Source organism: Phodopus roborovskii, unplaced genomic scaffold, assembly GCF_943737965.1.
Source record: "Phodopus roborovskii unplaced genomic scaffold, PHOROB, whole genome shotgun sequence".
NCBI classification, from domain to species: Eukaryota; Metazoa; Chordata; class Mammalia; order Rodentia; family Cricetidae; genus Phodopus; species Phodopus roborovskii.
In genome coordinates, this window is record NW_026125391.1 from 14,807,381 (window position 1) to 14,829,684 (window position 22,304).

Genomic DNA, 22,304 nt, shown 5'->3' on the forward strand with positions numbered 1-22,304 from the left:
TAGCTCACAACTGTCTATGCCTCCAGTACTAGGGGAATCTAACACCCTCTTTTGGCCTTTGTAGGTACCTTTGTGTACATAGTACATATATAGAAACTCTAGCAAATGCACATAAAATGAAATCTTAAAAAAATTACATCTATGTGAATAATGTATAGTTTCATATTTGCAAAACCATCTTCTTTTTATCACTGTTCAATTTTGATCAGTTTTGCCATGATAATTAACAGAAGTGAGGAAGATAATAAATTCCCATAATACATTGGAATTAACATATTAATAAAAGTAATATTTTTCATTTACCACTACAATTATGTACAAATATGCATCATATTACACTTCAGTGATGAGAACATTTCTACAAGTATCGGTGTCTGTGTGGTACAGGTTCTCCTTATGTAACCAAACACAATGGGTTCACTCCTTGTTGAGTACAGAGCCAGAAAGCACAACTAAGAGACAAAAGAATGAAGTTTGTTACTTGCAGCAAGTAAGGAGAGCATGGGGCTGGCCCAGACTGGGGTCTCTCAGCACACAGGGGCAAGGAGGCTTTATTGAGAACTCTTAAGTATTCATGTTGGAAGGACATCTCAGCATATGTAGGGGTTGGCACATTCCTAAGCACATTTATCTCAAGATCATGCTTCACACATTGCATTTTAGAAGTGGAGGATGAGTGACTCTGGGACAGATAATTTCACATTATGAGATTATAGTGAAGAAAGTTATGTACCTTTCGAGGACAAGCTGCCTGTGACCTGTTTCCTCAACTGGACCCTACCTTCTGATAGTTCATTCAGATTACCCATTGATGATGATAGATGGTACTCTGGTGACCAGTCACCTCTCATTAATGCCACTAGCTGGAAATCAGTCCTTCCAACACATGAGTCTTTTTCAAGGACTACAGCTATATGATACTGAGTTTCAGTCTATAAAACTAATTTATTTGCATGCTATGAAATAAATGCTAGCCTTTGGACTGAAAGTGGTATGATTTTTTTCTCTCTATGCAGATGAAATGTGCACATACATTGTAATAAAAACGCTCGTAATTTGAACGAAATCAGTTCAAGCTGCTGTTGGTTAGATGTTTGAAGCAAACTATGTGCCTAATGTTAACATATTTATGTTACTTTGACTGCTTCACCTGGAGTCTACAGTAAAGGTTTAGGATTATGAAGAGCCCTCCGTCATGTAACTGCTAATCTCTTGAGCCAAAGTTTCTAGTTTTTATGCTTACCATTGGTGACTATCTTTATTTTGTCTACACAAGATAAGGTTTTGGCCATTGATTAAAATTATATATATATATATATATATATATATAAATTATATATATAATTTATATATATATATATATATGTTATATTCTAAACAACGATAGGAATTTTTAATGTTTCCTAGATTTCAATCATATATTTTATCTTGAGTGTTAGAATTATTTTCTATTTTCTGTTAATACCACTTGCTAAAACAAATTGTTAGTGTTTTGATACTCCAAATTTATAGGTTATTGTGATTAATTATACAATATATATGGTTTCTTAGCTGAAATACAATTTCTCTTTATTTAAAAAAAATCTACTTTATCTTCAAATTCAAAAATTCCTTCTCTCTCTCTCTCTCTCTCTCTCTCTCTTTTTTTTTTTTTTTTGGTTTCTTTTTATAGCCTTGGCTGACCTGGAACTTACTCTGTAGACCAGGCTGGCCTTGAATTCACACAGATCTACCTGTCTCTGCCTCCTGAGTGCTGAAATTAAAGGCATTTGCCACCACTGCCCAATGTATACCCTAGTTTTTTACCTTCAATATGTTTTAGTTTTTGAAAATACTTCACTTGTGGACTGATAGCTTACCAAGATATATTTATAGGTAGCTTTTTATTTTATTTTTTCTTACTCTATTTTTGACTTTTCTTATAAGTAGAATTCAAAGGAAGAAAATTTTTCCATTAAAAATAAGCCCAATCATACTTTCATACATACTTCTGGTCTGCTTATACAAATTGTAATTTGTAATTCACATACTTATTAAATGAGTATTTCAACATCAATAAGCTTTTTAGGAACCCAATATAAATTTAATGAATAGATACAGATATTGTGTTTCAGAAGTTCAAGGTCTGTCACTATATCTATATTGGAAACATAAATCTAATACTAACAATGATGCTGATGTGGTTTCCAGGAGGAAAAAAGCTGCCTTTTCTATTTGTATTCATCTTTATTTCCCACGAAGCAGTACGAAAAAATTAGTCATTTTATTCCTGTAAAACTTAGGTATATTTATTCATCTCTTCTATAAATATTTTTGAATGCCTGCCTACTGCACTCGCCTTGTGCTACTTTATACATTAACGTATGTCCCTAATCAAAACACAAAGCCCCCTTCTTTTTATAGCTATCTTCTAATGGGTTCTCTCTCTATATATAGAATGCACATATAGCTCCTGGAAAATTCTGACTCCAAAGTCTGTGCTTTAACCACCAATGCTTTCCTTAAAGTCCTTGGCAGCACTGATTGATTTGCCAAAAAGATTGATGTCTTTGTTAGGTCTCCAAATGTCTCCTTTTTTTAAAACCTATGAAAAAAAAATTCAGGATTTTATCCCACATCCTAAGATTATCTTGAATATAAAACTAAATCTAAATAAAGACCTACCTACTAGGTGAAAGCGAGAGAATGGCTTTTGATTGAAATATGATTACCTCATATTTTAACCCAAATATAAGATATGCATTATTTATGATATGCCATGTTTCAGCAACAAATTCACTTTGTGATTGTGGCAGTTAATGACTTAATGGTCCATATCAAAGCTTTGTTGAGTTATTTTAAGATTGTTTTTAAAATTATCTAGGCATGATCCTGAACAACTTTAATCTCAGCACTTGGGAAGCAGCTGGAGGATCTCTGTGAGATCCACATCTCACAGAGATCTACATAGTTAGTTCCAGGCCAGAACTACATAGACACGCCCCCCCCCCCCCCGGTAAAATTGCTATATATACACACATATATACATATGTGTGTATATATCAGTAAATATACATATAAGCAGTAAATTCTCTCTCTCTCTCTCTCTCTCTCTCTCTCTCTATATATATATATATATATATATATATATAGTAAGTTATAATGAGGCAGTTAGGGAAGTTGGATGGAGAAGTCCATTAATTAGTAATGTTGACTGTCTATTTTCTGAGTTTTTTATTTTCATTCCCATCTATTATGTCCTAATACCAATACCATATATCCTGAGAACATTCTTTTTTTGTTTGTTTGTTTGTTTGTTTTTTGAGACAGGGTTTCTCTGTAGGTTTGGAGACAGTCCGGAACTAGCTGTGTAGACCAGGTTGGCCTGGAACTCACAGAGATCCTCCTGCCTCTGCCTCTGCTTCCCGAGTGCTGGGATTAAAGGTGTGTGCCACCAATATCCGGCTGAGAGAACAGTCATTAAGCCATTTTTTTTTTTTTGTAAGCATTTTGTTATGTATTTACTTTGGAAGAAGGGATAATTATGACAGTTTCATCTAATATTGTACAGATGGGTAAGTGCAGCCTTGACTATCCTATTTATTCTCTCTGCCTGCCCCCCTGTCTATCCTCTCTCTGCCTAGCTATTGGCTGTTCATTTCTTTATTAGACTAATCAGGTGCCTTCATCAGGTTAGGTAGAAGAAGTGCAGCATATCTTTACACAATTAAGCACACATCCTTGCATTGTTAAACAAATGCAGCATAAACAAAAGAAACACACCTTTACACAGTTAACGTAATAATCTGCAGCATAAACAAATGTACCACATCTCTGCCCAGTTAAAATAATATTCCACAACAGGTAATATTGTTTGTGGGTAAATTTTATGGTCTGTTTCTTTATTAGTTTTTATTTTTAAACTTTTCAGGTTTATCCAGATCTATTTATTGAGTTGGCAGAAATTGTAGTACTATTTCTGACTATGTGCTGGCATATGTCTTAGGAGAGAACATTAGTTAGGACTCTTTTTTTTTTTTTTTTTTTTTTTTTTTTCATTTATGGTGTGGAGTCTTCCATCTCAAGTCTTTTATAAAGTATATGAATCTGTACTTAGTATTGATTGATTTTTTTTCCTGGGCTTTGTTTCTGCTGAAACACATTTTGAAATTTGGTTGCTATTATAGCATTCTTGGAAGGTAGAGTCTTTATGAGGTAATTAGATCATTATGAGGATTAATTCATTCTTAGGGGGTTGGATTAGTGTGTTGGACCCCACTCCCAACACATCTACTTTGGTTTCTGTGTTCCTATCATCAGTTGGGTTGGCTAGATGTTGGTGCCTGCTACTTGGACTTTCATAAACCAGTACAAGTTTTTCAATATGTTATTCCGTTCCAGGCATTCTGGAGGTCACTTACTTGCTCATATGTGTGGATTTACTGATGGGCTATTTTCTGTTCTCATGAAATAAATATCTGCATTTTTGTTCGTATCATTCTGTTTAATTGTCTTAGCTTTGTAATATTGATATCAGATAGTATGTTTTAAAAAGTGCTTTATTTAGTTTAGCACTTATCTCCAGGGATCTGTGCCTGACCAGTTTGCTGTACCATTTTTTGCTTATTTCTGATATATACTTCCAGTCTGTAAATTGAGCATTGTGAATTTGAATTACTTTGAGAGTGATCTAAATAGATTTAAGAATGTCTGCTTTGTCTTTGAAATACAATTAGAGATGTTAAATGGAGAATATATATATATATATATGTGTGTGTGTGTGTGTGTGTGTGTGTGTATATATATATATATATATATATATATATATATATATATATACTTTCTGTTCTCAAATAATGATTGGATGTAAGAATGTTTTATATTAGTCAAGTTTAGAACAATAAAGCTACCTGGTCATTTTATTTGTACTTGATTTTTGGGATCCACAAATATTAAATATTATTTTATTTTGAAAAGATAGTCTTTGAAAATTATGATTAAGACTGAAGTCAGCTTCATGTGGTCATTTTTCTTCTATTTAATAAATTTTCTAAGACACTTAGAAGATCTGTAGTGACACTGTGTTCATTCATTGAAAGTTATGTCTTCCCCTTTGACAAAACTAATATGAAGGAGTCTTCCTACAGTTTTCAGTGGGTTAATATGTATTATAGTATTCCAGCTCTCTGTATTACTCTTGTCTTGTGACCACTTCAGTAAATTTGCTTTTTTTTTTTTTTTTTTCATCCAAGTTGAAGTTCTTCAAGCATGGCTTGAATGTTGTAGGAAATTGTTGCAGAATGAAGATTTGTGGGATTTTGAAGTAGTGAAGCAAAGGGAGGGGAGTCTAGAATTAGAAGTAAGTGCTGTTTCACTGTAAGAAATTGAGTTTGTTGTGCTCAGTTAAGCCATAGTCAGATATGTTAGTATGCTTCCTTTAAGAAAAAGTAAGAATTAGCTGGACATTTGCTGGATACTTATTTAAATTAAGACATTTACTGGTAGTAGTCCTATTTCATGGTACAACTACTGAATAGTTAAATGGAATGCTTTTGGTGCTAATGTGGAGTATTAATCTACTGTGTGGCACTCAGTGTAGTTGCTTGGATAAGTTACAACAAACAGGAATTTATTCTCTTGTCATTCTGGAGACTGATATGCTCAGGATGAAACCCTGGCTTCTCCCATGCACCTTCTTGCTGTGTCTTCCTGTGGCAGAAGGGGAAGTTTGTTCTCACATGGTAGAAGAGGACAGAGACAACACACTCCCACAAGCTCCTTAATAGCAGTATTAATTTGTATTATCTGCCAGATGCCTTGTGACCTAACATACCCAAAAGGCCTTGCCTATCTACACTATTGTGCTTTGGGGTTAACATAAATTCATATCATAGCAGTTTTCATGCTCTGTGGTTTGATTTCTGATTTCAAATGGGCAAAGTTCATTAAACATAGTATCCTAGGCATCATAGTGAACACCTCAAGATGTTTTATACCCTAATTCATGGAAAATATGTTACTTTCAATGGCAAAAAGGACTTTGCAGTTACAAGTATGGGCTTTGAGATGAGAAGGTTATTATAGATTATTTTTATGGTTTCACTGTCAGTCACTAACTTAAAAGAATAATAGAAGCGGTAGGAAAAAAGAGTGGGTCAGATGAAGGAGGCTGGATGGAAACAGGAAATTGAAGCATGAAGAATATGTTATCTGCTATTGTTGGTGTTGAAGGTAAGTGAAAGAGACTGAGAATCAAGTCATTTAGATGTGATTAGAAGTTGACAACTGCTCTCAACTAATAGCCAGGAAAGAAATGGGACTTGCTGGTTGTCTTACAACCACAAGGTACTACATTCTGTAACTACCTAAATGAGCAGGAAAATAGTTCAGCTCTAGAACTTTTAAAAAGTAAACTTCACTTTGTTAATATTTGGGTTTTTGGTCATTAATATTTGTGTTTTGTGGTGCTAGGTACTAAACCAGGGCCAAGTGGAAATAAGAATATATTTAGTCAAGATTCATTGTAGTGATCAGGAAATTTTCCATTGAGTTTCCTGTTGAGGCTAGTAGTTCAAAAATTGTATTTATTTAGTACATACTCTGAAGGAATCTTGTGATTTGAATGAAGATAATGTTAGCTGTTTAACTCTAGTCTCCTAATTTGCTTAATTGAAATTAGTTGGCTTTGCTTTGTTTATAAATTTAGGTTCTGTTTGAGAAACTATTCTAATTTTTATGTATTTTACTTTAAAAAATGTGTATAGGTGTTTTGACCTCATGTATGTCTATGAATCACATGTGTACAGTGCTCATGGAGGTCCCCTGGAACTGTAGTTGCAGATGGTTATTACCTGCCATGTTGGTGCTGGACATTGAACATATGTCATATGGAAGAGCAGTCAGTGCTTTTAAACATGGAGCCATCTTTCCAACCTTCCCTCTGCTCCCCAACCTATTGTAAAAGAAGTCTGAAAAATGTGTAAGTCTTGAGGACTGAGGAGAAGGAAGGCCCAGTCAGTAAAGTCTTTGTCACAAAAGCTGGACCTATGTAAAAAAGGTGGACATGGCAGCATGGGCCTGTGATCCTAGCACTAGGGAGGCAGAGGTAGGAGGATCATTGGAGCTTGCTGCTCAGCCACTTTAGGAGTCAGTAAGTTCCAGGTTCATCAAGAGGTCTTGTCATGAAAACTAAGGTGGATGAAGAGTGCTCAATGAAGGTACTCAAGATTGACTTCTAACTCCCACAGGCTCCTGCACACATGTGTAACTACACACATAGAAAAAGAGATGGGAATTGGATATTGATTTTTAGTAGCATATTAAATCAGTGAGGCAGCCTTAGGCTCTAAAACTTCATTTGGGAAGAGACTTGTATAACCAGTTTCAATTGAGTAGGAGAGTTAGTGTTTATTTGGGATTCCCCATATGGTGACCTAGATTCTTCAGCTTGATCAGGGCTGAAAGTATACCCAGGGTGATCTCTTTGAAAAATAAAGCAAGCAACACCCAAGGCTTTCACGTGTATATTAAATGTGGTAATTATGGGCTAGGGGTAGACAAAAGTTAGTTTACTGACATAAAGGGTCTACTGAACAAAGCTTGAGAATCATTAAGACTAGCCACCTAATTAATTCATGTGGAAAAATTATTGCTTAACACTAAGTAGTGAAATTGATGTTTTAAAGTGAGTTAAACTGTAGTAATGAAAAATAAAAGCTAAAAAGGTTTGGTTAGAAAGACTTTCACTGATAGTAAATAACTGAATATATCTTGTTGAATGTATACTTGTAGGCTAGTTATTTTAACATAATGGTCAGAACAGCAGTGTGTTCAGAGATTTTTCTTCATCAAAGTGATGCATTGTTAACACTGTAGAGACTATCATAAAATTTTACCAGAAATGATTCCAAGCATTGCTGCTGTGGAATTTGGATTGAGACAGGAAGAGATGAGCTTTGAAATCATTTAGATCATGGTTTAAATTCCATTTTCTTCTGTATTGGTGACTGGATTTGAAAAGCTCTCCCATTTCTAAAGACTGTTGAGATTTACTGAGACAGACTCTATAGACTGCTGCACCCTTGCCTGGCCCCCCCAAATGGCTTTTCTCTCATCCTTTTTTCTTTAGGACTGTAAAAACCAAATTTTTGTCACATTTTAATAGTCACCTTGGGCACATGTCGTAGTCTCTTCCTTCAAAAGTGTATTTATAGTTCCAGAAGAAAAATAAAAGCAAAACAGTTGTTACTTTTATGTGTGTATTTTTCATGGATTTCTTTTCCCAGAAATGGACTTATTCTGCAATGCAGGTTGACATGGAACTTACTGTGTGACCTAGACTGATCTCAGATATTTGGCCTTTCTCCTGCCTCAGCCTACTGAGTTCTGGGATTACAAGAATGGACTAACAACATCTGGCTGTTCTCATGGATTTACTTTCTGAGAATAAAATATTAAAGTCTTACTATACAGATTTTCAAGTTAGAGATGGGTACTAAAGATCATAAAAAAATAATTAAGAGGCTCAGTAGTTAACAGCATTGGCAACTTTTCCAGAGTACTCTGATTCAATACCCAGCAACCACATGGCAGCTCACAACTCTAATGCCAAGATCTAAAACAGACATATGTGCAGGCAAAATAATACCAATTCATGAAAAAAGAAAAGAAAAGAAAAGAAAAACGTAAGAAAAGCAAAAGTGAATTCTCTTTTACAATTTATTTCTTTGAAAAATGACTATGTCATATAATTGAATCGAAATGCCATTGTTCACTATTTTTAAACAAATTCCACAATAATGTGATAAGTGCTGTATTGATCCCAGGTGCCAAGTCCTGAGCCTTATATCATGAGCTAGTTCTCATGACACTTTCCAGTAGTTCTTTGAAGTGATGTCATTTTAGAGATGGACAGAGTCTCTTGAGATGAGGCAGCAATCTCATGACCACACAGTTAAAGCAGGAGGGTTGGATTTTCTGTTGTCGGTAAGATGTGTGCCATGCAAGTGTGAAGGCTTGAGTTAGATCCTACCAGAAGCCCTAACTGATGGCATGTGCATGTAAACTCCAGTGCAAGAAAGGCTGAGACAGGAGAGTCCCAAGGCTTGCTGGGCAGCCAGCCTGTATTAGTAGGTGTGCTCCAGGTCCCAGCTAGAGGCTTTATCTCAAAAAGCATAGGGGTGACTCCTGAGGAACAAATTTCAGGTTTGACCTCTGGATTTCATATCTACATGCATACAGCTTCCCCCCAACCTGAAATATGTGTGGTCACTTCTGTGTTGTGTTGCAAATTTACTGTAGGTTCCATAGGCTTTTAAGTTTTGTGTATGACTGAAAAGCTCTTTTCCTTTATGTTCATTCATTCATTCTTCTTTTTTTTTTTTTAAAATAAATAATCCTTAAGGAATACAATTGAAGTCTATATTTAGTCTCAAATATATATATATATATATATATATATATATATATATATATATTTAAGGTGATAATTTGAGCATCTTTACCCATTAAATGTAAAATCTTCCCCCTTTACCAAAAGTAAAACTGTTTTTCTATAGTTTTACAACTTGTGCTCTGTGAGACCAAAGCGTATATAAATTTTTGACTTTTATAAATTTAAGTGCAATAGGTTTTCCAGTGGAAGTTATGATTTACCATTTAAAAATTTTAATGTTATGATTGATACCCTTTTTCATGGATGTTACCTGCATCTTCTTCATTATTTTCTCCCTATAGGTGAGAGAGAGAGAGAGAGAGAAAGAGAGAGAGAGAGAGAGAGAGAGAGAGAGAGAGAGAGTGTGTGTGTGTGTGTGTGTGTGTGTGATTTGAAAGAGAATGGCCCCCAAAAGGAGTGACACTATTGGGAGGTGTGGCCTTATTATAGTAGGTATGGCCTTGTTGGAGGAAGTGTGTCACCATGGGGGTGTGTAACCCAAAAAATAAATGACCCAGCGACTGATACTGGGGTTCAAGATTAAAGCTGAAGATCAGAAAAGCAAAGCAGCTGGCCTAGCCTTTATTTTTACCTTGTGCTGAAAGGTGAGACTGGCTCCACCAAACCTCAAACTGCTGCCTCCTCTCAGCATGGCTGGAGAATCCTAAGACTGAATGTCTCCTGTCCTCAATGTGGCTGGAGAATGAATGCCTGATATTGAGACTTTGCTCCTGTCTTACATACCTCCTTAATGCTTGGATTAAAGGTGTGTGATCCCAGGTGCTGAGATCATCTTTGTGTGTGCTGTTGCTCTTTAGGACTGGATCAATCTTGTGTAGGTCTAGGTGGCCTTGGACTCACAGAGATCCATCTACTTCTTAATCCTGAGTCCTAGAATTAAAGGTGTATACCACCACCTTCTAGCTTGTGGCTGCTGGGATTAAAGGTGTGTGCCTGGCTTCTATGCCTTGTGGTTGACTTTGCTTTCTGAATCCTCAGGCAAGTTTTAATAAATCATAAATAATATCATTATAGGAGTGGGTGGTCTTTGAGGTCTCATATATGATCAGGATACCACTCAGTGAGACAGACTACTACTTGTTGCTTGCAAGATGTAGAACTCTCAGCTACTTCTCCTCCACCATGTCTGCTTACAAGCAGCCATTTCCTACTATGATGATAATGGTCTGAACCATTGAAATGTAATTGTCACAACAATTAAATATTGTCCCTTAGAGGAGTTGCCACAGTCAGATCTTCTGAGTTTGAGGTCAGTCTGATCTACAGAGAGAGTTCTAGCACATCCAGGGCAACATAGACAAACCCTGTCTCGAAAAACAAAACAAAATAAAAAAAATAGTTGACATGGTTATGGTGTCATAGAAACCCTGGCTAAGACCCCCTACCCCCCCACACCCTACACCTTTATTCTGATTTGAATGTGACCTTATTGTCTGTGGTTGCATAGAGGTTTATTTGCTATATTATATAGACTAGACAGACATTTATTCATTTTGTTATTTTTTAATGTCTTATTTAACCTTTTTTCTAATTACACACAGTACTCTTACCTATTGGGTTAATTTGTTTCCTATTGCAGCATTTAAAATTTATTTTTGGTCAGGAGGCTGGTGGCACACACCTTTAAGGGAAGGCAAAGGCAGGCAGATCTCTGAGTTTGAGGCCAACTTGGTCTACAGAGTAAGTTTTAGGACAGCCAGGGCTGCACAGAGAAATCCTGCCTTGAAAACTAAAAAAACAAAAAACAAAAACCACACACACACACACACACACACACACACACACACACACACACACACACACACACACACACATACCCAAAAAACAAACAAATAAAAAAACAAAACAAAAAACAAAAAACCAAAAACCCAAAAACCCAAAAAGAAATTCTCAGTATTCTTCAGATGTTTTTATGGCTTCATTTTTCTCCATCTGTAAGTTATTTGGGTGTATCTTGCTTACATAGCAACCATAGTGTACTCCAGCAGTACCATTTACTGTCACCTGGAATGGAAGGAGATTTTGCTTCCTGGAGCTGTTCACTTACTGACTCTGGGAACTGATAAGCATTTAACTTTAGGGTTTCACATCTTAGTTATTTTGCAAATTACCCTTTCCTTCTAGGTTTGAAATGTTTAGTAATTTATAATAGTTTTCTTACTCACTTGAGTTTTGAATGTGCTTTCTCATGTTCCAGTTGTCTTTTTCAAATCTCAGGATTGAATTTGTTACTGAATTTTTTGTCATTCCTGGGTGTTTTATAGTTTTTAAGTTGAAAACATATATATATATATGTGTGTGTGTGTGTGTGTGTGTGTGTGTGTGTGTGTGTGTGTGTATACACATATATTATAGATGTATTTTTGAAATGTGTTGCATAACTTGTAATATATCTCTGATTCTACATTTGAAAAATGCAGAGCTTACTGCAACATTTCTTTGGTTTTTGTTTTGTTTGTTTGTTTGTTTTGTTTTTGAGACAGATGTCTTCTAAACCTGGCTGGCTTTGGAGTCTTTATTCTTTTGCCCCTACCTCCCTAGTTGTGGGATTATAGGCTGTGCCATTATATACAACATTCTATGATTTTTTTTGTTACATATTTTACTTTGCTATTTTAGGTTTCAGTAAAATATAGCTATAAATAGTATAATTGGGGGATGAAAATAAATGGAATTGCAGTTTAAGAAGACAAAATTGAAATTTATAAGAGATTGCTAACCTGATTTGTTCTTTCATATCAAAGTGGTCTAGATACTGAGGTTTAAACTTGATAAAGGAATAGAGTAAAAATACTCTACTCTTTTTAGATGCCCTCCTGTACATTAAAATATAGCAAGATATTTACTGGACTTAGGGACTGATTTGGTCTTAAATGGTTAAAAAAAGAAGTACATAAAATTAGATGAGTAGGGAAGTGGGGTGGATCTGGGAAGAATTAGAGGCATATGAATATGACAAAAAGAGATTGTATGACATGCAAAACTCTCAAAGAACTAACACAGAACTAAAACAAAAATAAAAGAATACCTTTATTATGAATAAAACTTTGCTACAGATTTATTTTCTGCAGATATGATGCATTTATTATAAATCTATTAAGAGTGAAGAAAAAACGAAATGTATTAAGCTCTCAGTGGTAAGGATGCTATTAAAACACTATTGGTATCAATTCTTTAGTGACTAAGTTAAATATTTAGTGATGATTTAAATAATACTATAATAACTGGAATTTGGAGATAGGGAGAGACACTAGGAAGGAAATACCTGAACAATATCCAGGGTAGCAGATGTGACAGGATCAGAAAAATCACTACCAGGTGATAAAAGCAAAAATGCAATCGTCAGAAATGTCTATGAAATTGAGCAGTGGTGGTGCATGCCTTTAATCCTAGCCCTCAGGAATCAGAGGCAAGCTGATCTCTGTGAGTTTGAGGTCAGCCTATCTACAGAGTGAGTTCCAGGACAGCCAGGGCTACACAGAGAAACACTGTCTTGGGGGAAGAAAAGAGAAATGTTTATGAAAACTAATTGTATACATCAGTATCTGAAGGGTAAAAATACAAAGACAGCAAAATGCTTCTGAAAATTAAAAAGTTAATTTTCTTTTCTTGTGTGTGAGGAAATGAGATTATATAACCACATTTCCTAAATTTTCTCTGTCTTCATATTCAGTCTGGGTTATATTCAGATAGATTTGATCCTGAGCCAGAAGCTCTGCTTTTTGCTTCATGTACTTGGTCTTGTTGACTGTGTGATCCTGCTCATCTTCCCCTGATGTCACAAGCCAGTCTCATCTTTCAAAGTTCATGTACCAGTTCTTTCTACAGCTTCTTTGGGCACATGTGATCTTCCACATTTGAGCCCCATTGCTCTTTTTTGTTTTTTAAAGCTTTTATTATATTTTACCTTGTGATACTGAGGTTGACATATTTGTTTTATCTTGGCCACCTTTGTAAGCACATAGGAATCAAATGATTTATGTAATGTTCAAATTTGGTTTGAGGGCTGAGTGTCATTGTAAGGGACCATTTAAAGGTATTCCTATTTTTTTGTGCTTGTGAGATAATAGATTTGTATATGTTGCTAACTAGAATTTATGATTTATGGAATGGTTTTATGAGCACTTAGAAGCTAACATACTTGGATAATTCAGTAACTAGAACTGATGGTTGCCACTATTTGGCAGTGTTGGATAGTTTGTGACTCTACCTACTGGATCTTGTGGCATGTGTTAGCATTAAGCTCTTAGAAACATTTATGTAACTTGAGAGAATATGTTATGAAACTAATTAACATTTTTGATAATATAAATGGTTATTGATAAGTTATTATATTTAAAAGAAATAGCATTTCAGAGGCTACAAAATGATTTCTATAATGTATTACCCGATAGATGAGAACAGTCTTTTCCCTCTTCTTACTCTGATTGCACATTCTTTGTCATTCAATCTCATGGCATAAATGTCTTACTGAGCATCTTAAGTTTTGGGCAAGTTAATAATGAAAGTTGAATTCTTTTGCTTGACATTTCAGTTTTCTTGCAGCCAACTCTATGTGAGGGTAGAGTGGCATTCTTGAATGTTAGCTCAGGTGTTTTTGTACATTTTGGTTCTTTAACAGTATCTTTGCCAGTAATTTGCTTTTGAATTTTGAGAGTTGAGACGTCTGGGTGTTATATCTTAAGGCCAGTTAGTCCATCTGTTCCTCTAAATAATACATATTTGAAGGTTGGGAGGGTAAGGGAAGAAGAGGGAGGGTATGGCTTAGGACTCTTTTTATCATTTTCCTCTCTGACTAATCCCTTTTCATGTTATAAGTTAATCAAGATCTGCTGCTGTAATATTTTACAATTCATTCTTGAATTAATCCAGTTTTACCCATGACTTTATGAAAACTACTCTTTGTTTTGTTGTTGTTGCTTTTGAGTAACTTTTTTAAAAGTCTGTCTCTATATTGTTTATGATTGTTTGCACAACATATATATTTGCATTTAGTAGCTATAGAGGCCAGAAGAGGGTGTTGGATCCACTGAACTGGAGTTATAGATGTTTTTGAGCTACCATATGGATGCTGGGAACAAAACCCCAGTCTACAGCAAGAGCAGCCAGTGCTGTTTCTGAAGAGCCAACGCCTCAGCCCCTGCTTGCAGAGTTAATTTATTTTTCCAGAGGTAGTTCTTATTCTCTGTGTTCACTGTATTTTAATAGTTTTGTGTTGAAAAGAGTAAAGATATTCAAAAATAGTATTGTATAGTCAAAATAACAATTTACTGACAAACACTGGTCATGAGATTTTTGTAATTATTTTGGCTGAATGTTATATATAACTGAATAGTATTGTATCTTATGTCATGTTTCATAGTGGTACCATTTTATACTCTCAGTGCACATGTGCACACACAGAGCCACACACTATTTGATAGGCCATAGCTGAGCCATATCATCCAGAGCTAAAGGGTTTTCAAGGCTTTGAATGCTTTGAACTTTTTTCCAACTGGGATGACAGACCTGTGCTATCATGACTTCATGACTGTATGTTTTTTTTTCTGAAAATGCTTTATCAGTAACTCATTTATAAAAATAAAATTTATGTTTATGTCCCTAGGAAGCTAATGTCTTGGTGGATTGATTGTATATGTATGGCAAAATAAAGATTAGTAAGTTTATTTTTTTCTTTAAGAAAGTAGTTTGATATCAGTTGAATTCAGTGTGAGCTACATTTGTAACTTTTCATTTATTAGAAACCTGAATACCCTGAACCTTTAGTCTTCTGATAATCAAGTTAGTGGTTTCCTTCTCCTGCTTTCTATGAGAAGGTTTTTGTTGTGTTGCTCAGGCTGACACTGTAGCCCCAGAATCAGTGATCATTGTGCCCCAGCCTCTGCAGTGCTCAGATTTCTATTGTGACTTACTGTGGGTGGTTTTAAGTCAGCTGATCTGAAACTTAGCACTCAGGTCACTTGAAAGTAGTTATTCAAAATGGGCTTTTCAGGGCTAAAATTCTAGAGATTATGACTGAGAAAGTCAGAAGGGCCCAAAAGTTGGCATTTTATTTTAGTGTCTCTCTCAGACCTTCTCTCCCCCTCCCTCTCTCCCTCTCTCTCTATCTGTATGTGCATATGTCATGATATGTCATGTATACCTGTAGAGAGGTCAGAGGACAACTTGTCAAGGTTGATCCTCTCCTTCTATAATGTGGGTCTTGAACTTAGGTCTTCAGGCTTGGTGGCAAGTGCCTTTACTCACAGAGCCATCTTGCTGGCCCAGGAGGAATAGGCATTTTAAACCAGCATTGTAGAAGATTCTGATATAGGCTGATTACTCGTAACACTTTTAATTAGGATACAGGGGTAAGATCAGGAACTTTAAAAAAAATGTTCACTTTCAATTTCTCTATTATTTTCTGGTGAATTAGTGTGTGTCAAGCACTTTTGGGGGAGATATAAACATTTTTTTATAATCAATTTATTGTAGTATATATAGTTATGGCAGCTATAGTTTCCTAGCATTTTGTTTAGTAACAAAATAAAAAAAAATATGGGAGGAAAACCTTTAAAGTATGGAGTAGATAAACTTTTTTTTTTTTTTTTAAGAGACAGAGTTTCTCTTTGGCTGTCCTGGCACTTCCTTTGTAATCAGGCTAGCCTCCAGTTTGTAGAGATCTGCCTGAGTCTTCCTCTTGAGTGCTGGGATTGAAAGTATGTGCCACCAATGCCTGAGTTCTTCCTTCCTTCCTTCATCTCCCCTCCCTTCCCCGCCTCTGTCCTCCCCTCCCTACCAGATATGATCTCACTACATAATACTGGTTAGTCTGGAATTATGTGTAGACCAGGATGGCCTAAACTCACAGTAATCTGCCTGTCTCTGTTGTCTGACTACTAGGATTGAAGAGGTGCACATCATGCCTGGCTAATTTTTCTATTTTGACTGGCCCTATGGCATGAATAATACCATAATCTTCTCTATCTAGCCATGCATTATTGTATATCGTTGCCCATATTTTGGATCTAGCATGGACTCATGAATAATATAATGGGCTGATATATTCTGTCTTATTTTCTGCATTCCCAGTCTATGTTCAGTGTGGCCAGAGTCCTCATTTTATTAGCATTAACATGAAAACTTTTATAGTAAATTAAGGATTTCTACCTAGTTTGAGTATTATGTCTATAACTCTCTAAAGGGAAAGTGGTTTCTTTATAATGTCATTACTTTGCCTTGTGCCACTTTTTCTTTTCACCCTGAAATCTTGGTAGTTTTGTAGTTCGCCTTGCTATTGCCTCTCAGGAAAAAGGAAACATTGCTTTCATGGACACAGGGTGAGAAAAATGACCTTCCTCCCAGACAGACTCAGCTTTCTTTTATCTTAGTGGTGCTTCAGGGTTTGATAGTGGGAGAGTTGATATTGGCGGCAGTGACATGAATGACAGCTCCTTTTACCGCCTGCTGGTGGAAGTACAGAGCTGTCACACTTGAAAGCCAAGGGTACAGTGTATTGGGGCCTGTAAAAACTGTGTGACAAGAATTGTGGAGACACTTAGGGTTACCTTCACATTTTTTTTTTTAAATAATGAGAAATTGGAGAAATATTTTCATTGAGTTTTCTCAGCTCTTCTCAGATGCAAAAATGAATCTTAGGAGTTGATAGCTTTTGTATTAGTAATAAAGTCCACTGTTTCATTTCAAATCATGATACCACTCTTTTCAAACATGCACAAATTATTTTAATATTCCATTACCTTTAATGGTACAGTGTCTAATTATATTTCAGATATATGCAGTCACTCAACTGGAGTATCTTTCATTATTTGAATGGTTTTTAGAGAAATATCAGCTTTCAAATTAGTTTTCTTTTGTTAACTTTAACCCACAATTTTATTTGTATTTCCCTAGGAGCTGAAGCTGAGTATCCTTGAGTATTTTAAGTCTTTAAAAAAAATAAAAGATTTGTTTTTTTATTACTTTTATTTGTGTGTGTGTGTGTGTGTGTGTGTGTGTGTGTGTGTGTGTGTGTGACACATTTGACACATGTGTGAAGGAGCTTGCAGAAGCCAGAAGAGTGTTGGATTTCTTGGAACTGGAGTTACAGGAGTTGTGAGCCTCTGCATGTGGGTGCTGGGAATAGAACTGAAGTCCACTGGAGGAGCAAGTCCTCTTAGCTGCTGAACTGCCCACCTCCAGACCCTTACTTAGATTTTTGAGTAGCTGTATCACCTTAGTTTTCCGTCTTATGATAGCTTCTTTTTTTTTTTTTTTTTTTTACATTTCTTTTTATTTATTTATTTATTTATTTATTTTATATAACCAAGTCCATTTAAATGAAAACAAACATTTATAGACAATATTTGGGAATTTGGGTGTCATTCTTTCCAAACTACTTCCTGCTGGTAAGGGACGCTGTCATGGGGGATAGTTTCTAAATGCCATTTTTCATGTAACATATATTACAAGTTAATTCATGTTTCATTTCTTTGAACTCATCTGCATGTCTCCAAAGGGGTCTACATTCAAGAACACATGCAAGTGCTTATCTCTGAACTGTAAAGAAATGCTCTCCAAAAATTTGGTTTGTTTACGTATTTCACATTTAATTTGAGGAAAGGAAGAAAAGTTGTTCTATTCAGAAAAAAATGCTTTTGATACCAATTTAAGAAATAGAAACCTTTCTTACATTTTTGTAAGGTGACCTTAAAATATAGCTTAAAGCTGTTTATAAAAGGTTTAATTTTTTGATCCTTTATCAGTATTTATTAATATTGCTATATTTAAAAAAACTTAATTTAAAGTGTTATCTTTATGATCCAGAAGTGATGACATACACCTTTAATCCAGTACTTAGGAGGTAAAGGCAGATGGACCTCTGTGAATTTGAGGCCAATTTGGTCTACAAAGTGATTCCAGGACAGCCAGAGCTACATAGTGAGTGAGACTCTATTTAAAAAACCAAAACCCAAGCAACAACAAAAAACTATGCAGCCATTAACAAATAATGAAGATGTGTATATAATGAATTGGATAGATGTTCAGTATGAGTTATTGGGATGATATTGGGATCAAAGGATATTTTTATTTTCTATTACATGTTGCTATCTTGTCATGTGTTTTGTTTGTTTGTTTTGAGAAAGGGTTTCATGTAGCTCAGGCTAGGCTCAAGCTCTGTATTTAGCACTGTGTAGCCAAGGATGACCTGGATGACCTTCTTGAACTTCTGATCCTCCTGACTAGGCTTATGCCATTGTACTTGGTTTCAGGAGGGCAGGAACTCAGATTTTTGTAAAGGATAGGCAAGCATTTTACCAAGGTCCTCTACTTCCTCATAAATGAAACCACTCAAAAAAATGTTTTAGTCAGAAGACCCAGTGAATTAAATATGGTATATAAGGCAGACAGTTTAGAAAAGTCAGTCTTAAAATTTCAGTTTAGGAGCCGGGTATTGGTGGCACACGCCTTTAAATCCCAGCACTCAGGAGGCAGAGGCTGGTGGATCTCTTTGAGTTCTAGACAAGCCTGGTCTACAGAGCTAGTTCCAGGACAGGCTCCAAAGCTGTATGGAGAAACTCTGTCTCGGAAAACCAAAAGAAAACATTTTCAGTGCTGGGTATAGTGTTTATGCCTTTAATCCCAGTACTTGGAAGGCAAAAGCAGTTATGTCTTTGAGTTTGAGGCCATTCAGATTGGCATAGATAGTTCCAGACCAGCCAGGGTTACTGTCTCAAAAACAAAAAACAAAAAACAAACAAACAAAAAAAAAATCCTATCAGTCTAAATATTTTCTGGTATTAACAATGTTCATGAAGAATATTCATTTTACTTTATTGATTTTTTTCTTCCCCCCCCAGATTCTTATCATTTTGCCCTTATTAGCCATGTACCTTGAACAGTATAATTAAATAGCTCCATGGGGGAGGGTAATCTGTTTTTTTTTATGGATCCTCATGTGGTCATGCTTAATTCTTGGCTTTCTTACACCAGTTTCCTTTTAGGTAGCAAAGCCTATTTATTGTGGCTGGAACTGCCTGTCCCAGCTGTTTACTCTTTGCTGGGTTACTGCCATCATTTTGGCCAGACCCTGTCTAGTATCCAGGCGATGGTGGCAACAATCTCCTGTCCTTTGAGCCCTCCTCTGGCAGCTGTGTGCATGCCACACTCACTGTGCTGCTGATGTAGGAGGCTGGCTGTCCTTTTCTTGTTATCCCCTGCTCATGTGTTTCTGCTGGCACTTCACACCTTGTCTAATGGTCCCAATGTAACTTCCCTAACAGCTTCCCCACTGTACTCACTTCCTTCCAAACAGAAGTTTTCTTTCTTTCTTTTTTCTGGAAAATGCTGGAGTACTTTTCCTCAGTAGTACTTTTGTTATGCTATTATTAAAGTCAATATAATTGTTTTCACTTTTAGTCTCCTAAAATATTATTCTTCTTTTGCCACTTTTATGCAGCCTGCCTCCTCTATCAGATATTTTTACACTTTTTAAGATATCTCATCTGAAATTCCAAAGTATTCTGAAATCTGAAAATGTCTAGATAGGAACATTCTACATTTGACCTAATATAATGGTTTCAGTTCAGATGCAGGCACATTAAAAATCTGGCATAAAATAACCTGTAGGTTATGTGTATATGAAATAGATGAAACATTTAATTAGAATTGGACCCATCTGCAAGTTATGTCAGGTATTCCAAAATACCTACAGCGATCTGAAACACTCCATCCCAAGCAGTGCTTGATGTATTCCTTGATTATGGGTTTTTATACTCCTTTGGGTCATGACCCTTTTTCTGTAATTCCACATCTCAGCAATAATGCTCGTGCAGTGTAGAAATTCACAGGTCAGTTGAATTACAAATCATATAACTACAAAACATAATAAAATAAAAAATGTTGTTGACCTTGAAATAGAATAAAATCCTAGTTAATGGTTTTCTTAATTTTAGATTACTTTTACTCTTGAGTCTGATTAAAAACTACTTTTTACTTAGAGTGTGTGTACACACATGCACAAAGATCAAACTGTGTGTGGAGGTCAGGGGGCAATTTACTTAGTCACTTCTTTCCTGTACCTGTATGTGGGTCCAGGGATCAAATTAGGGTTGCCAAGCTCATGTGGTAGGCACTTTTCTACAGGAGCACCTGACTGGCTGGGGAAGCCAGAGTCTAAACTTGGAGAACGGACACTTTGCTGTAGGATTTCTTTCTTGCTTTTTTCTTTTTTTTTTGGAGATGAAAAACTTGGTTACTTATATGAATATGACTGACATTGTTGTCAAGTATAGAATAGTCTTTAAAAAAACAATCATAAAAAATTTAGTCTCCATAAGTTTGAATATTTTTTGGTAGAGTAATAAATTCTCTAAATTGTCAAACAAAACAAGAGAGACAATACAAATTTCTAAATCTTGTGGACCTTTTGCTGGGAGTAGTTGACTCAGCTAACTATATGCCTGAACGCATAGATTGAAAGCACATGGATATTTAAGATGTTGTCCCTACCACATTCACTCATGCCACTATTATTTTTGTAAAACAAGTTTTCATTATAAAAGAAAAATTCAGCAAGAATGCTTTTATGGGGTAAAATTACTAGTGAAAAAGTGAGAAATTTTCACATTGAAGCAAAAGAAATTCTGAGGAAAACAATGCTTTTGTTTGTTCATAGAGTGAATGAAAGTTAAGGAAAACTTAAGGTTGTCTAAGCTCTCATTTACCAAGAGATCAACAGTTGTAGACTATGTGCTTTGTTTTAAAATGCAGTTTTTCACACACTATATATTTAACACATTTATATTTTTCTTACTAGATCAGAATGCATGAAAACTATTATGCCAACATGGCAGAAACTTACTTTTATACTAAATTCTTTAGAATATTTATTAAACCTCATGATTAAAAGTATTGAAAACACACTGGAGTTATTTCCTAACATGAACTCTAAAAGTAGTCTAGTTTTAAAAATTAAGATTACAGGGTGCTGTGGCTTAGTTGGTTAAAGCACTTGTTTAGTAAAATTAAGATTATAAAATCTAGGTGCCTATGCTTGGAAGTTTGAGTACAAAATGCATTAAACATTTTAGTTAAGGTGTTAGATGGTATTGTAGGCCAAATATTGAGTGTGAATTTCTTAACCCCATTAAGTCTTAATTTTTAGATTTAAAAAATTAATTTTACTTTATTATGCTAAATTTTTGTCAAACTGTAGCATTTCTTTAATTTCAGAAAGCAGGAGGAAAGTGGGCCTTTGCCAAGTTTTGACACACTAGCATTATTATCAGAAATAAATCAGCTTAATTTGTCAGAAATGTTTTCCCCAGCGATTAGGAAAGTCAGTAAAGTTGATTGAGTGAATCTCATTTATTTGTATAGAAGTAATAGCTATTGAATTGTTTAACATGATGTTTTCAATTTAAAAATGATGTTACTTCATTTAATGAATATATAGTATTTAAAATATAGAATAACTACTGTTAACCAGTTGTGATATATATATATATATATCAGGTACTTACCTATTTCAAATAAGTTGTTGCTAAGTTTTTCTTGTTACTACACATTGCCAAATTATTATAACAAGTGAGAAATTATTTTTTGCTATGAAAGCATCCATAATCCTTACAATCTATAATTATAAGTAGTAGTCATTTTCTAACATGAATTGATGATTTGAGAGGGAACTGCTTAAGTTATGTGGTGGTTGAATAGAAATGTGACACAGTTTATTGTTGCTTTAATCACTTGGAGAGTGGAAACAGAGCTGCTGTTGAAGACTGGGAAGGAACCCTGTATAAATTCTACTACACATAAGTTGTTACGGATCTAAAATTAGAAGCAGCTGCCTTTGTTAGGCTTTCTACAATGATAGAAAAGATCCTCTTCC

At 35.3% G+C, this 22,304-nt stretch overlaps 1 protein-coding gene across 2 annotated transcripts in view; it reads left to right on the forward strand.

Annotated features, from left to right (window-relative positions):
* The window catches only part of Cog5 (component of oligomeric golgi complex 5), a 277,645-nt gene that overhangs the window by 39,324 nt on the left and 216,017 nt on the right, over positions 1–22,304 (forward strand). The window lies entirely within an intron of this gene.